The sequence below is a fragment of the Caloenas nicobarica genome, chromosome Z (genome assembly GCF_036013445.1).
Source record: "Caloenas nicobarica isolate bCalNic1 chromosome Z, bCalNic1.hap1, whole genome shotgun sequence".
Lineage (NCBI taxonomy): Eukaryota > Metazoa > Chordata > Aves > Columbiformes > Columbidae > Caloenas > Caloenas nicobarica.
In genome coordinates this window covers 81,121,281-81,139,353 of record NC_088284.1, presented here as the reverse complement: position 1 = coordinate 81,139,353, position 18,073 = coordinate 81,121,281, and the positions used below count along the sequence as shown (strand labels likewise).

Genomic DNA, 18,073 nt, shown 5'->3' with positions numbered 1-18,073 from the left:
TAGATCAATTATCAGTTGATAATTGATCGGTGTGGGTAAAAAATCTCGGTGTGGGTAACAACTCTCAGTGTGGGTAACACAAAATTATTGTGCTACAGGGTGTTTTGCACCACTCAGAAACTCTGATACTGTCTGTGCGGCCACCGCACTCTGTAGCCTCTGCTATAAAGATTGTACTTCATTTTCCTAGCTCACACCGCATTTCTACTAAAATATTGGGCTCTTTGAAAGGGCAGCTTTGACTCATTATGTTTTTTGTGCCCAGTTTCTATTGCTTTGCATAAAGAGAAGTCCTCCAGGATAGTTATTTGAATACGGTGAATGTAGTTGCTCAACCTGATCTGGTTGAAGAAGTGCCTTCTCATTGCAGGGGGTTGGGTTAGTTGATCTTTAAAGGTCCCTTCCAACCCAAACTATTCTGTAATTCTATGGTTATTGTGAAATTTCAAGGCTAACACTTTTATACATTTAAATCCACAATTATATCCATTTATATCCGCACATGTTGGTAGGTACATATTTATTTTCTATCACTTTTTATTATTTTATTTAAATATTTCTTTGCATTTAGTACCAGAGAACAGAGAGATGAGGTTGACACAGATCTTTCCAACTTTTGCTCAAGCTTTTAACTGTTCTCACACTACAAATAATCCAACTTGTGCTGAACTGCTTGTGGTAAGCATAATTCAGAGTGTAAGCTCTTTAAAACTAGACCCCTAGAAGTTACAGCACAGGATGGAGAGTCAAGAGTGCTGAAATCTACTGTTGATTTCCTTATTTAATTCCTGTGTAAAGAGTGGTTAAGTAATTTTACCTGTTTCCTTGCTATTTCACAGGGATGTTGTAAAAATTGAAGTTTTAATTTTGGAACCTCAGGACAAAAGGAGGGGTATAAGTCTGCCAAGTGATTTCATGGTTGTTATTGTGACTTGCAAGAAGCCTGAAAAATCAAATCCTTAACATGGATTTTTCCTCCATTATTTTTTAACATTGTGTAATTATTGCAGTGAGTGCTGAGATGGATACATCAGTGGCTTTCTAAATTAAACCTTTGAGATAGTGTTTTTGCAGGGGGGAAGACAAGAGAAATCGCACAGGTTTACAAAATAGGTGGACCAAGTCTTTTAGGCCAAGTTTTGCCTTCATTAAATGTGACTTTTGTTCCTGTAGTCACAAAGTATTCTGTGTGCCCTGTACACATTGCCATTCATTCTTCTGCTAGCCATGGAGAACTGGGACACCAAGAGCAAATGTTCAGTTAATAATATACATTTTTATGAATATTTTTTTAATTTATTGACCAAATAATGCTTCCCCCTGCCCTAAAAGAAGCCTGAAAGCTCTTACTAGAATGTAGAAGGCGGTTTTCCCCTGCAGGTTTTCAATATTTTTTTTTTAGCCATTTTTTGATTAACCCTGTTTTCAGTGGATGAGAAAGAATGATTTTCTCTCTTTTTTTGTGAACCTCCTTTTCTTCACTTCATTTCCCTCTGAGGTCAACGCCAGATTTGAGGCTATCCATGGGCATCAGAATATCCCACCAGACCTGCCTTAGCCAAGGGACCACAGTGATGTGATGTTCAAAATCTACTTTCCCGCTGCAGCCTGTCGGTTTTACGTTGTCTGAAGACTGCACATGACCCCGGTGGTTTTTGATCAAGCGCAATTGTATAAACACAGATGTAAACACTCTGCTTCAAGGGGTCGACTCCTTCATCAGCAACGTGCACAACTCCCATCACGCCCAGAGAGAGAATAGACTCCCGAGTGTGTAAGTTCATTTTCTGCTTCCTCCTCTTTGAAATATTACATTTTTAGAACCTCAGTTTTAAACACACACTATAAATCTGACAGTGAGTGTTACTGAAGTCCTAACTCTAAATAAATAGTTTAAAATAAAAGATGTATAAATACCCATCTGTGCCAATAGTACAGTTTGCAAGAGAGTGCTGTAAACACAAAGTAAATTAAATGGGATCCTCTTTTGCGGGATGGATGGCTACTTAAACCCGTTATTATAGAGAAGATTTTGTTGTGTGGTGCGACAGCACGTACCCATGTGGCTAACCCAGAGCTGGTTGAAGAAACAAACCCCACCCATACCTAGGAGCAGTGCCATGACCAGACCACAATTCCTGCGAGGCATAAATTTAATTTGCTGAAAATGAAGCACAGGCACTGTCGCAGCTCATTAGCCAGAAACAGATATATTGCAGTAGAAGAAAGTGGAATTTGGTGGATGGTCCAACTTCTACATGTGCTGTGAATAAAACAGACTATTGTTTTTTGATAAAGGAGTATTGTTTTGAATGTGCCGGGTAGCTAAGTAAAGCCAGCAGAATTTTTTGGCCAAATATAGTCTCTTGCTCACTACTAAAAATCCTAGCTTTTAAATTAGGAACTGAAGTCATTGAAAAAAAGTTTACATTCCTGCAGCTGGCTGCAGCAAAGCCAAACAAATGTTCGGCTTAATATTCATCTCTTTTATGAACCTTTCTTAAATATCTAAGTCAGAAAACACCATTGCTATTATTTAGTAATGTGATGCTTAAAGCATTGGTTTTCTTTCCTTCTTCCCCCCACCCCCCCTCAATTTTTTAACTTGTCCAGAAAAGACCCAGTAGGGTCACTGCTGTGGTATTAGGCTATGTGAAGCATTTCATAACTTAAAGAAATCATGGTTTAAGCCTCTGGCACCAGCTCCAGTTGCAGGTCACAGTTACTAGCAATATGTTTTTGTTGGGCTTTTGGGTTTTTTTGTCATATCCCAAACCACTGGAAAAGAGGAAAAGAAGGTGTTGTTTTTCACAGTAGCTAGCTGGAGTTGTGATGCGGGTCTAGAAACCTAGCAGAGCTTGGGAGACCTGACTGTAAAAAAATGCGAGAACTGCTACATTTCTTTAGGGCAAAGCTGTGCAAACTACATGCAGTAAAATTATTGAGATGAGTACAGTAACCACTGGAAGCCTGAATTGTCTTCCACAACCTTTGATATATTTGCTGCTCGCTGCTTTTAGCCACTCTGGCAGGACAACAAGGTTTTTTTGGTTCCAGGGTCTGGGTCTGAACTAGCCAGCTCCATTCCTGTCCCAGCAGAGGTGCCAGGACCAAGATGAAGGGATGCAGACCATGTCTCACACCTCCAGGAGATATTGGGAGTTTTTGGCCCCGGGAGATGTTTGGCCCTTAGTCCAGATGTGCCACAACTGCTGTCCCTCGCTTCTACCTTCTTCCTACCCAAGAGTTGAGGGTATCACCCATGAAAGCGATCTAGCAAACAAACTCACTTCAGGGTACATTTCTATCCAAGCAAACAAAAATCAATTTCTTTATTCACTATTTGATCTGCTTTCCCCATTTGCTATTTCACATCTCTGTCTTGTTAATAGCTACTTCTTCTGCCAGTGTTTCTTTCAGAAACAAGCTGTGGTGGGAGGTTCAGGTTCAACCCAACAAGGGTCAACAGTGCACACACAAAGGTAAAACCAAGATTACGCTGGGATCCATCTGCCAGAGTGATGAGCACAGCTGCCCTGAACTGCCAGAAGAATGACTGCCATGTGGAGGAAGAGATTAGCTAGAAGTAACTGATTTTTCATCTTTCACACTTCTTGGAAGCTGTATTAAGACAATATTCAGACCAATATGTTGGTCCCCCCCTAACATAATGGAGTATGGAGACTGTATTTGAACAGTCCCTGTGTTTTGCCTCTTTCTCAACCACACTAGGAAGGTTTGATTTTCAGGTAATGGGTATCTCTGAGCATGGAGTGATGGAGTGGAAAGGGAATAGAGAAGGTGGGTGTACATAACCTGGCCCCCTGGTAGGGTCCAGTTTATTGGGGCACATAGGGATTGCCTCAGAGGATTAACTGAGTCATGGCAGCAGGCTGACTTGCTTTCTAATAATTAACAGACAGGTGCCATGTGAGCAGGATTCTCTTTTTGTAGCTTTTTCTGGCTTTTTCTGCACAGCGATGTGGCCACAAACACACCATAAGTCAAAGCGGTGGACTGTGAGCAGAGCTCCCTGCACCCTATTTCACCTCCCCTTGCTGCTGTGAGAGGGGATAACTTGTCATCTCATGCTTACTAATTAATTTGTCCATGTTACTGATTAAGATGCACAAGTATGATGGAGTCTTACAGTGTTCATTATCATGTTACTAACAGGAGGAGTTCTTTCAATTTCTATTTTTCCCACATGTTTGCTAGGAGGTCTCTTAGCTAAGTATGCATTGTAAGCAGGGAAACCTACTTCAACAGGGAAACCTACTGCCTGAAGAGTGTTCAGCTGGGATATAATTTTATTTATATTAATTTCTGAAAGTGTACATTTGACTTCGCTTTGTTTCCTTTCCTCCTAGTTCACTTGCGTTATCAAGATGTAGGAAGTACAAAAATATGTGTCTGAAGATATTGTTTTAAAATCCCACATTGTAAGGTTATGACTTCTAAAGTACCTTTTACCCCAGACTTGCATGTTGTGAAACCTCCCTTGCCTCACGTGCTTGATGACCAGCTTTGAGGTCTTGAACCTCTCAGGTTTTGAAGATGTCCCTCAACATATTAAAGTTTATGTCATTTTAATGGAATTAGCCTAAGATAAAAAGACAAGCATCTGCATAAAACATTTCAAAACTACAATTTTTAATAGATAACACATAAGAGTTACCACACACACTGAGTAGCTTAATTTTATCCTGCTGTAGGTAGTACAAAACTTTTTTTTTTCTGCCTGCTTCATTTCATCTGTAGAAGGTAGGATACATTTTAGCATTCAATATTCCCCTTTCTTCAATACTTCAATGATACGAAAAGTTGCTAATCACAGCTTTGGTTGAGATCCACATTGAGGTTAAAAAAATTTCCTTCCACTCATATACAACACTAATCGAAGAAAACAAAATACTTAATTTATTGAATTCTTTTAACTGAGTTAATATAATAATAAGCCTATCCTAATCATTACTGCCAGCACTTGCAATTTTATCACCAGTCACAGGATATTTGGTCGTTTCCATAAAATCTTCACTCTTTTTCTCAGGCAATTAGGTCCAGTATTTTTAAGTCTCGGTCTTTTATAACTATTGAAAAAAGCATGAGTCCTAACAAGTGAAAAACCAGAAGACAAATGAAAAAAAATATATTGAATGAGTGGAATGGAACACTGACATTTCTGGCTCTGACTTGCATGTGATAGGGTTTCTCTCTTTTGTATTTTGTGGTGGCTGTTTTTCATTTTGTTCTTGTTTTTGTTATTTTATTCTGAAGACAATCTCACTTTTGAGGATCTGGTTCACAATTTCTGAAAAATTAGGGATTGCAGTGCTGCTGATTTAGTAACATTACACTTTGTTCTAAGCTCCTTTTCTTTTTCTTCTTTTATTTTCCCTTTTTTTCCTTCTCTCCCCACCACCCACCCCATATCCAGGACCAGCACTGGAGCTTCCCTGCTATTCCTGGAATGTCTGACCAAAGCCCCAATGAAAGGCATCAACGTCTTAAAAGCTCAAGTCTTCTCGGATTACAAGGAACACCAGGGTAACACCAAATGCTGCCTGTGCCACCCACGGCCACTGTCATCCATGTCAAACTTTCACTGACAACAGCTGATCTCCGACAAGCAATGGAAAATTTGGGCAATTTAAGGGAAAAAACAAAAAAGCACCCCCCCCCCCCCCCCAAAAAAAAACCAAAAAACCCTTCCCACTGTTAAAAAGAGCAAACAAATTGATAGTGACATGGATCACTCATGTTGACTTAATAGATTGCCCTAGTTCTTCAGCATGGATGACTTTATAGCCGCTGCTACCCCAGCACAACCGTTGCTGATCGTGCTGCTGTGCACTTTAAGAAAAAGTAGGACTACAGAAGGAAGTGTGGTGGAAATTTCCAAAATATAGACAGCCTGTTTGTTTAAAGACAGGCTTTTTATACTTAATTGCTAGGCCTGGGGATCTTGGCCAGATCACTGGCTCTGTCTGAGTACAGTCAAATGGATTCACACTGGTGGGATCCCCCTTGAATAAGGGCGTTCCCTTCCCCCAGCATCACTTGCTTCTTTCTTCTTGCTGTATGAGGCAGACTATTGAAAGAGAAAAATATTTCCGTCAGCTTTGTTGCTAACACTTCTGGTTTTCCAGAAAGGCTGAGGGAGCTGGGTCTCTTTAGCTTGAAGAAGAAGAGACTGAGGGGTGACCTCATCAATGTTTATAAATATATAAAGGGTGGGTGTCACGAGGATGGAGCCAGGCTCTTCTCGGTGACAACCAACAGTAAGACAAGGGGTAATGGGTTCAAGCTGGAACACAAGAGGTTTCACTTAAATTTGAGAAGAAACTTCTTCACGGTGAGGGTGACGGAACACTGGAACAGGCTGCCCAGGGAGGTTGTGGAGTCTTCTTCTCTGCAGACATTCAAACCCGCCTGGACGCCTTCCTGTGTAACCTCACCTAGGTGTTCCTGCTCCGGTGGGGGGATTGGACTGGATGATCTTTCGAGGTCCCTTCCAGTCCCTGACATTCTGTGATTCTGTGATTCCTAGTTCTGGGCGAGGAATGATTTTGCTGACTTTTCAGGCAGCTGGGGCAAAAGAGAATCAGCAATATCAACACATTTCCCGTTGGTTAAAAAATGAGCTATATAAAATATTTAGGTACTCTTCAAGTGTTGCCAGAAAAAATAATTTCTGTGGCATAAACAAGGCTTGTCTTAAAAGTTCTGCAGAGAGAAAGGACCTTCATCCATCAGCAATTAGATACAGTGGTAGACATACTTGTGAAGGCTGTGGCATATTTGCATGTAAAGAAGGTTTCCAAACTGTATTAAAATTAATCGTGTTATTTTCAAACATGCTTGAGCTTTTTCATTGAGACAGCAGGGTAGGTAACACAGTTGCAAGGTTTCAAGATATAACAGCTCTGGGTTATCTAAAAATAGGCTCTCAGATTCTATTTTCAGCACTGGTGATATAAAACTGAGGAAACCTCACTAACTTCAGAGTAGTTGCCTTGTATTTACTTGTGAATTAAAGGTGTCGTATCAGTCCCTGTTTTATTGCTGCACACAACTAAATGCAAATCTCTAATTCTGCAAACGAAACTGTACTAATGTGTTTAGCTGGAAATGTCCACATTAATTCTGTGTAACAGCCGCCAAGTGGAAGTTAATATTCTCAGGTAGAAAAAGGCTGTGAGTGTTTTTCACTAGCAGCCTGTTTTAATACCAGCTTGTGGATTGGGACAGCTGAAACAGCAATTGCTCAGAATGTTTTTAAGACGTGATTTTTTGGTTACCTCACTTATCACCATGTCAGAATATTTTCTTCAGTAAATTAGAAACTAACTTTTTCCTTATGTACTTTTCAAGTATTCCAAAGATTCATTCACAACAATGCCAAGCTGCAGTAAAATCCAGTGTAATGTAAATCACTCTCTGATACTGCTTTTCCTTTCTCTTTCTGGATAGAGTTATAAAGGCAATGAAAAATAAATTATTTTGAATGGCATCAGTGGAGAAATTGGTGTCACAATGGTGTTTAAAAGTCAGATCATCTTGCAAATAGCTAAGTAACGTGTTTCCTAGGTTGTATTTTGGCTACACAAGTTTGAATGTTTGAACATTTTTTATTTTAATAAGGAGAGCATTTTAAAGTGCTGAAACCTGGCATAAGGTAACATTATCCTCTTGGCACATTTAATAATGTGTACTAATGCAGCCCCAATTTCCAACCCTTCTTCCCTGCCTAGCATTAATGCTGCAAATTGATGTATTTTTTCTTAACAGCAAACCCAAGCAGTAATGCGGTCATGGGAAACTGGAACAAATGACCACTTGCTCTGGAAAGCAGCAGGCTGCGAGTTTAAAATCCTTCATATTTACATAGTGGCTTGGGTCTCAGCAACAGGTCATAGCCACAGAAACAAGAGCTGCCTGAAATACCATGTAGGGCCCTGCAAACCCAGGAATGTGCCGTGTGCTGCCAGCAGTGCCCTATAGGATCTCAACAGCCTCTCTTCCCTAGTCCTGGGAGGATTGCAGACGTTTATGACTAGACCTGTTGGCCTAAGGTGACGTTGACAGAAGTCAGCTCATTGAGCTACAGTGAAGCTTGTCTTCAGGTCTTTCAACTGTTAAAAATTGCAGTAACTCCAACACAGAGATGTTGCTCACAACAGAAAGCACCACTAACGGTGTTTCCAATGTTAAAAATTAATGCATTTTTGTTTTGATGTCATTTTTGGCAAGTAAAAGAATGCCCAAACCTCAACTAAACTTGATCCTTAAATAACACAAGATACCAGTCCGTGCTTCCTCTCCAAATGGAAAGACCAATATCAACAAAGACATATGCAGGAACAGGAGTTGGACTCGATGATCCTTGTGGGTCCCTTCCAACTGAGGACATTCTATGATTCTATGATTTTTATACTAAATGAGTTATAGTATGCATAACTGATTCAAAGGTAGTCTTTTCATAGAATCATAGAATCATTGAACGGTTTGGATTGGATGGGACCTTAAAGTTCATCTAGTTCCAAACCCCTGCCATGAGCAGGGTTACCACTAGACCAGGTTGCTCAGAGCCCCATCCAGCCTGGCCTGAAATGCTTCCAGGGATGGGGCACCCACCACCTCTCTGGCAGCCTGTGTGAGGATCTCACCACTCTCATGGGAAACAATCTCTGCCTTCTATGTAATCTAAACCTCTCCTGTTTCAGTTTAAAGCCACCATGCCTTGTTCTATCACTACGTGCCCTTGTAAAAAGTCTCTCTCCAGCTTTCTTGTTGGTTCCCTTTAGCTACTGGAAGGCCACAATAAGGTCTCCCCAGACCCTTCTCTTCTCCAGCTGAACAACCCAACTCTCTCGGCCTGTCCTCCCAGCAGAGCTGTTCCAGCCTCGGATCATTCCTGTGGCTCCTCTGGCCCCTCTCCAGCAGGTCCATGTGTGTCCTGTGCTGAGGACCCAGAGCTGGACCAGCACTGCTGGAGGGTCTCACCAGAATGGAGCAGAGGGGCAGAAACACCTCCCTTGACCTGCTGGTCACGGGGCTTGGGATGCAGCCCAGGTTACAGTTGCCTTTCTGGGTTGCAAGCACACATGATCAGGTCAAGTTGAGCCTCTCATCAGCCAACACCCCCAAGTCCTTCTACTTGGGCTGCTTTCAATACATTCTATGCCCACCCTGTATTTGTGTTTGGAATTGCCCTGACTCATGTGCAGGACCTTGCACTTGGCCTTGCTGAACTTCATGAGGTTCACGTGGGCCCACCTCTCCAGCCTGTTAAGGTCCCTCTGGATGGTACCCCTTCCCTCTAGCATGTTGACTGTTGTTTTCTCAGTAGCTTATGCCATGGGAAAGAGCATTTTGAGGGGGACATTATATGGAGTTTTTGAATTAAAATTCCCCCTTTGCTATACTTCCCATGTGCCTTTCTTTCCTGTTTATAAAGCAAAAAGGTGACAGGAAGATCAACACTGTCATGGAGAGCGATTACTTATGAATGGACCCCTAATCACTGCATCACTGCTGGGCTGGTTGACCTATAGATTTAGCCAACTGGCTCATGCACCCCTACCACTGCTCCCCAAAAGCCCCACCAGAAACCTTGTCAATGGCCTCAAAACCAAGTCTTGGCTGATTTGCAAAGCATCCTTTCTAGTTTCATCATTCCTCCCTAGGCATTTCAGCAGATCCATTTTACTTTAGATAGATGTTTCTACCTTCTCAATTCACACATAACTCTGAGTTGTTATGGTTAACTATCAATTGGCATTTCCAAAAGCACCCATCTCCACCCACCCACCAAGTAGTCCAGGATAGCAGGGTACCTATTACACAAGCCAAACCAGTCAATCTGTTCAAGGGTGTGAAATTCTGAGCTGGCACTGACTCGTAGCAAAGAATTATTCAGAAGCACCACAGTGTACACATTTTAAAATACATTTAACTTCTCAGTTCTTAGACTGCCTGTAAACTTTTTGAGTTGCAGAGGCTACACTGGGATGTAATTAAATAACAAGGCTGCTGTCTATAATTATAATGACTCTTTTAAAGGTTTCCATTTAAAGGCATAAATGGGGTAGCCTTAAAACAACCTTCAATAGTGTGCATGGCTTGATTTCAAATTTCTATACTTACATGAGCAGAGATCAGGAGAAACAAGGAATCTTGCCACTCTTTTTGTGCCAGATGAAGACTGTCCAATCTCATTTCCATAATAAAATCAAAAAAGCACATTAAATTGTTTTTTATACTGGGGATCGCAAGAACTAAATGCCAAGAGTTGGTCCTGAACATGCTTATTTTCTTCAGTAAAGTAATTGAAGGAAGCAGCACTCCTAATCCACTGGAACTACTTTTGCTGACACATGTTTTTGAAGAACTGGGCCATTAGGTTTTAGTTCTTGGCTTCCCAAACTGTGTCTGAGCCTTTCAGGAAAAAAAATTTTAAAAACCCAAAGCTTTAACAAAGTACTTTCAAATGGTGGATGTCACCCCAGTTTTCTATCAAACAGCTGATTTTCTTAAATGAAAATAAATATAATTGCCATGCAAAAAGTCAGGTTTTGCTGATGCTACCGAATCCTTTTTTCCCTGTTGAGTGCTACCTACCAAGATATACTTTTTTGATTTAACAGCCAGGCTAAACTTCATTCTCATAAAAAACTGCATTGGGCTACAGCCTAATAAAATCACCTTACTTTGGGTCAGAAAAGCTTCCATTAAAACTAAAGGATATTTTTGTTGCAAAGCCATAGAATATGCTCTTTTCACAGGATTCTTTCAAATCACAGTCTAGTGAAATGCATGGATATACTTCCATTTGCTTTAGTCAGTTTTACATCAGGCACTAAGACAGTGTGTGCATTACATCATCTTCATGGAGATCCACACGGGAGGAAAAAAGCAGATTTATTATAAATGGAGAGGTTCTGAAAGGATATTTACCTATGCTAAAAAATCAGTGAGTGGAGAGTAGTTTCAGCATGACACATAATTCTTTATCTTACCCAAATCAGCAGCGTTAAGTCTGATTGTCAATAGTTTTTTTGAAGTCTCCTGAAGATTTGAAATCTTAGGTGAGGGCACAAGGTCCTGAATTGCCAACAAACACAAATCTGTAACATGCCATTTTTAGCAAAGAAAAAAGGCATTATCAAAACTTTCAGACAATTGAAATAATAATAATAATTTAAAAAATCAATTTCAGTTAGTATTTCCCTTCTTTGTAAGGCAAGTCTTCAAAGGCAGATAATGCTAAGTTTCCCTACCAACACTGGGTGCACTGGGACCCACCACTCCACGTCAAGCTCTGCATAGGAGTAACGATGATGGAACTTTGTAACAGCAGCATGCAGGACAAAGCACATCACCAGTGTACAGTCTGATCCCCAGAATGAAAATAAAATTAATACAACAGCGTAAAATGAACAAAATGAAAATTAAGGGAACAAGATGAATACAACAGTGTAAAAGGGTAGATAGGGCTCGAAGCCTCAGAAAATGTCTGTTCCAACTTGCCACACTTGGGGAAAACAAGGGACTTAAAAATATATGTGATACCCCTTTCTGAGGTCATAGGCAGATGATTAGTTTTCCACCATAACCTTTATGGTACTTATTACCCACTCATCTATTAACTCATAAAAACACTCTGAGTTGTTGCTGTTACTTCAGACATCTGTAGGGCACTTGCTACTAAAGAACAACTTACGTAGATCAGGAAAATACCAAATAACTTTGGATAAAAGGCAAAACATATGCTCTGTGATATTGACCCCCTCCAGCCCTATTGCCCACAGAGGGGGCCAGTGTCAGATGTAGCAATGAGTCAAGAGATTTGGCGAAGGTCAAGAAACTCAGTACTGTGTTTTCCTTAATCTTCCGTCAGCTGGAAGTCAGCTAAATGACTTGTCTCTAGTCCTAAAATGGTCTGAATTCTGGCTTGCATATATTTCCCTGAAACTGTGAACCGGAGCCAAGACGGTGTCATTGAAATTATCCTTTACACCACCATTATTAGTACCATTCCTGGGGCTGAAGCATTTTTTCCTAACAAAGCTGATAGAGCAGGGCATATGTGAATAGATTGTCTGAAAAACAGCTCTAGGTGATGGGGTGGTGGCTGGGCCTTTGAGGCACACAGCAGCTTTTCTAATACTGTGAGCCCCGAGTCAGAGGGGAGTCGCAGCATCCATGTCATCAGTGGTACAAAAGAGGGATGGCTGGGCAGGAGGAAAGCAGATACCTCTCCTCCTTTACAATAGCCAGCAAAACTGAGGTACATGCACGCTTTTTTCACAAAAAGTCACATGCCACACATCTCACTCCTAGCCATTAAACAGATGGACTCGGATGTCTTGGTATGGAGCTGGGAGTTTCCACGGCCCTGGTGAACAGCAGCATCCTGGGGCATAGAATCACAGAATGGTTTGGGTTGGAAGGGACCTTCGAAACTCCCCCAGTGCCACCCCTGCCATGAGCAGGGACATCTTCACCAGCTCAGGTTGCTCAGAGCCCCGTCCAGCCTGGCCTGGGATGTCTCCAGGGATGGGGCATCCACCACCTCTCTGGGCAACCTGGGCCAGGCTCTCGCCACCCTCGGTATTAAAAAATATCTTCCTTATATCTAGTCTGAATCTACTTTTAGTTTAAAACCATCACCCCTTGTCCTGTCACAACAGACTCTGCTAAAAAGTCTGTCCCCATCTTACTTATGAGCCCCTTTTAAGTACTGAAAGGCCACAATAATGTCTCCCCGCAGCTTCTCTTCTCCAGCTGAATACCCCAACTCTCTCAGCCTGTCCTCACAGCAGAGCTGTTCCAGCCCTCTGAGCATTCTCATGACACTTCTCTGAACCCACTCCAACATGTCCGAGTCCATCCTGTACTGAGGGCTCCAGAGCTCTTTGTATATATTTCATTTAATCATTCTTAGTGACCTAATTTGACTAAGGGATGCCATGTAGAGTCCACTCCTTCATCTAGACAAATTTAATAGATGTTTTACAATAAGCTCACCAAGTGACACAAAAATGAACACTGTTAAAACCAGCCAGAATTATTCCCCTCCCTGACATAATTCTGCAGAGCACCCTGTGGTCCGCAGGTCTGTCCCCAAAAACCCTCCTCCGAGCATCCCTGCAGGGCTGGAAACAGCCCATGCCCCACAAACATGGGCCTTCCCTCACAGTCCAAAGCACTGATGTGTTTTTAGCACCTCCCTGGAGATGCGTCATAGATTAAAGCACAGCCAGCTTCATCTCTGATCGCAGCCAAGGGCTGTCATCTTTTTTTCTGACTATCGTCAAGATATTTAGAGGACCTGGCACCAGCAAAGCCTACTCACTGTACGAGGCTTTGTAATAGGTCTGGAATCACTTTATAAATCTGGAGAGCAGCATGTGAAAATGAGGATACTTGAGGAAGAAAGCTTCCGAAGACGTTCTTGTGAATAAGCTCCTATTTCAAGTACAATTAGATTGCTGAGGCACCAGAGAGCAAATTAATTACGCAACTCTATAAATACAGATAAAACAAATATACCAAACATACACACACATACACAGAACTCACGTTTTCTCTTTTTTCTTTTTTGATATTTGGTTTCTAATTTATACATTTTTGCTTGATCACAGCCACTGTTCTTCAGGTGGAAGGCAGGTGTATACTTCAAGGACTGAGACACTGCTTTCCATAGTAAATAATTTTCAGATTTGGATCACAACTGTGTTACTTCAAGATTTAAATGAATCAAGCATGAGAATGAAAATCTTGAAACTTTGCCTAAAACTTGACACTTGCAATCTTCTAAAGAATTTGGGAAAACAAACCTCACATCCAGCTTCCTCTTAAAAATATAAAGAATTTTTTTAGCAATTACCTTGTTATTTTCACTACCACCACACAAACACAAAATCATGCTACTGTTCTGCAAAGACCATTTTCTTACACCCTACCAAATAATCTGCTCCCTCATCCTGCAAGACTACTGCATTTTCCCTGATCACTTTGGGAAAGATGAGTCTAGGCCTCTCAAAATCCATACAGTAGTAGATCAATACATGACATGTCCGCAAGACATCGATTTAGTGGTCACATAATTCATTGAATTATGAATCTAGTTTATCAGTGTTTTAAATATTCCTTGAATGTCTGCAAAACTTTTCTTCAGTGTGCAAATAAATATCCTCAGATCCTCCTTTTTTTCCACATTGGACAATCCAGTTAACAGCTTCTAAGTCTGAAAAGTTCCACTTTTCCCAACCATTTTTAAAATAATCATTAAGTCTTTATTATTCAAATATATAAGTATAGGGGGTTCTAGTCCATAGGAGATGCTTATTCTGGCCTCATTTTTCTTGGGTGGATACCACTAAGTGGAAACAATGTTTTCTGGAAATAGGTTTACACATGTCTTGATTAAATCTTGCTGAATAGCTGATGGACAGTCCATATCTGATAAAAGATCAGAGGTTGGTTGTCCTGTACATTTGTAATTGGTAAGACAGTCATGCTGTAGAAATTTAGGTTGTTCTTCACTCTGCATTAGTTGTGTTCCTGTGTGCATTTGCTTGCGTGAAGGGAACGGGCACACAATTAGCTGACTAATTTCATTTTTTACTGTGAGCACATTAGTAAAGTCTGTGTGAAGAAAATCCTAAAATGTAGTTCAAAATATGCCATGCATTTTCCATAATTATGATTAAGCCTTTAAGTAAAAGCAGCACCAATGGAAAAGTGTATTGGCTGTAGCAATGCACAATAGGCTTAATTACAAGTCCTAATGAAGTCTGGCATAGGAAAGGGGGTCACGGGGAGCATCTACATGACATGCTCAGGCAGACGCACTCAGCAGGAGCATCTTAATCCTAAATTTCAGGAGCTATTGCTCCTCAGATCCTGAAGGCCGAGGTGGGAGAACAACTTGAGGCTGCTAACAATGCCCCATCCCTGGAAGTATTCAAGGTGAGGTTGGACAAGGCTCTGAGCAGCCTGGTCTAATGAAAGTTGTCCCTGCCCATGGCAGAGGGGTTGGACTAGATCATTTTCAGAGGTGCCTTCCAACCTAGACCATTCTGTGATTCCACGAATTGACAGCAGCAAGAAATAATTCTGGCTGGTGCTTGGATCCTTCTCATCTGGTTCGTTGCCTGGTAGTATGTTGTAGGCTTCAAGTCATAAAGCAAGATACCTAGACTTGTCCTAAGTCATGGGACTGGTGGGCACCTGCAGGGTTCATTGTTTCTAAGCAGGAATCGTGACGAGATGTCTGTCTCTTGCCACCAGCTATGAAAGGAACTTAAATGACAAGCTTACGCTCACAACTTTCTCTGATGAGCAGAGTCGTGCATCAAATGCCAACAGTGACCTGGCTCCTTTTCCACTGTCCCTGTGGAAACTAACTGTAGATGCGGAACATCTAAGAAAGCCTTGTGCAGACATCTCTGGGGACTTCTTTCCTTTGCTCTGTATTGCAGGGTATGGGTTCCTCCAAAATACATTAGATTTGTCCCAAAGCTTGGGAAACCTAGTTTATGCAGGCACGGGAATCACAAAATCAAAGGGAAGTTTGGCTCTTTCACTTATCAGTTCTGAACAGAAATTCTTGACTGTTTTGTCTTTTACTATTTTCACGTATGGCCAGAAAATAAAGTATTTCCTTTTTTTTTTTTTCTGTGCACACTGTTTCTCCATTATTGAGTGCTATCAATGTTATGTCTGCTAGCTGCTTGGCCTTGAATATTCAGAAAGTTAAAGCCCATGATAATACTGAAATTGAAAGAAAAAAAAGAAAAAGTAGGTTGACTGTGACAGAGCTGAGATCTGTAGGGGAGCTGTGTGTGGAATCAGGGCCTTATTTATCGTAACATACATTTGTATTTACAGTTGCTGTGTGTCAATCTTCAGTCCCCATCTTCCCAATGGTATCACAGCACAATGTTTTGAGTGAGAACAAAATGAGGTTGTGAGCCAAAGCTCATTCATGTTGCTGAAAAGGGGACAGTGACCCGGGTGGACTTCATGTCATGTTACTCAAAGATATTTTTTTCCCTTCATCATTTTGAGAGAAGGGAAAAAAAAAAATAAGTGGAGAACTTCAGTTCTTTAAAATGTTTAATTCTTTAATTGGCAATTGAAGGGAAACAATGCATTTAAAGGTTATTGTAATTATATCTACTTATATTTTTGTTCCTTAAACATTTTGTTAACTTTCCAAATTATGCAGTGTTGCTTTGACCTATTTTTTCAGATGCCTGAAAGGATAATAAAGGATTTGAAAGACAGTAATTTTGGACTTAAAGTCTGAACCTTGAATGCAATTATTTTTAACGCATAATGTAAAGAATGCTTAAAGAAGGGTAGAAAGTAAACCTGGGTCAGAAATGAAAAAGTGTTGTTTTGGAAAATCCAACAAGCTCTTTTGTTTTAGTTTATTGCTCATCTTGTATTTTTTCAAGCTGCATTATTGCTTTTTCAAATTAATCACATGCAATATCATTCACAGTCTGACCAACAAAAGCTGTTATTAGTGCTAGAATTAGTGTGATTTCATAGCCACTTCATATCTCACAAATGCTCTAACAATGAAAGTACACACACATTAAATACACCAAGTTAACATACAACAAAATAATTACTTAACAATTCATTTTTGGAGCCATCTGGCTTTATTCTCAGAGCTTGTATCACCAGGCTGGAGATTATCTGGATATTCTTTCGCTAGCCAGTTGAGAAATATTTGGGATTCAGGAGACAACTCAGGAGACAGAAGACATGCTGAAGTTCTTGGAAACTATGTGTCAGCCTCGGTGGCTCCAAATGGAAAAAAAAAAAATAAATAAAAAGGGCAGCAGAGAAATCTGACCAACACTAAGAAGCAACTGTTCTGAAGAATGTGGCTTAAGGTTTTCAAAGTGGAGTCAGGCTGCTAATGCACACAGCTGTAGAGGAGGGACACACAAAAGGAGAGAGCAGATGGGTATGGGGAAAAGCGCTCCCGTTTCATCTATTCTATGTTAAACATTTTCCTTCCTGATACATCCAGATTGAAATGTTCTTCACTCTAATTAACCTTAAAGAATAACAACCAAGAGATTTACCAGCTGATAATTACAGCCCCTAGTTTATGAGATATAGGTTTTCAACCAGAACAAAACACTTTTTATCCAAAGTTATGAAAACTATTCTTGAGATGACTCAGATAGTGGGTATCAAGAAAAAAAAAATGGACATAAAAATGCACAGAAATATGAAAAGGAACATCTCAAGAAAATTACCATCAATTTAGATGCCAGAACTGCTTCTGTAGTTCTGCTGAGACAGAACGGTTTCTTGAGAAATTAAGAGCATTTTTCAAATCAAATACATCCATAGTACCTTAACCATTCAGGATGCTTCCAAAACAAAACATGATTAGATAAAGAATACAGAAATATGTGTTCAGAGTGCTTGGAGCTACAGCTATTGTGACACCTGGCAGCACCAAAGAGTTTGGATAAACCAAAATAAAGATTAATACCCCTTTTCTCATTAATGTCTTATTCAAGATTCTCAAATTTTACAAGCACAGAGGATAGCATTTAAAAAGAAAAATCGATCATTACCCTATATTTAAGAAACAAAAGAAAAAAAGGACTTTGAAAGAACAAAAAATGAGTTAAGCCACTACTCTCCAAGTCCAGAGTATCAGGACACAAATCTTCATCTGAGACTGCAGGAGGGAAGAAATGTATTGTCACCTTGAATTTCACAAGGTGACACAAAAATGAACACATCTTCCTGCAATGTAGCTTTTATTACAGCACCTAATTATACCCTAATGACGCAAAATGCAAAACTAATATTGGTTTCTGTTAAGAGTAAAGCTTTACACTTGCTATAACTTTTATTTTAAACTTAGTAATAATAGGAGGCACAGGTGGTGCTGCCCATGGCTAAGGCTACCCATGGCTAAGGCTGCCCATGATTTCCCATAATAAGCTTCTTTTTTATAAAGATGTTTACATTACAGCATCAGTCTTAAAATACATGGAAATACCAGAATTAGTGTCAGAAGTGC

At 40.4% G+C, this 18,073-nt stretch overlaps 1 long non-coding RNA gene across 2 annotated transcripts in view; it reads right to left on the bottom strand.

Moving 5' to 3' along the window:
• The window catches only part of LOC136001550 (uncharacterized), a 68,516-nt gene that overhangs the window by 34,751 nt on the left and 15,692 nt on the right, over positions 1 to 18,073 (bottom strand). The window contains exon 4 of one of the 2 annotated variants that reach the window (XR_010607810.1): positions 16,586 to 16,827. The exons of the other annotated variant lie outside the window; for it this stretch is intronic. This is a non-coding gene — a long non-coding RNA (uncharacterized LOC136001550). Of the gene's footprint in view, positions 1 to 16,585; positions 16,828 to 18,073 lie in introns of those variants that run through there. 2 annotated transcript variants of the gene reach the window in all.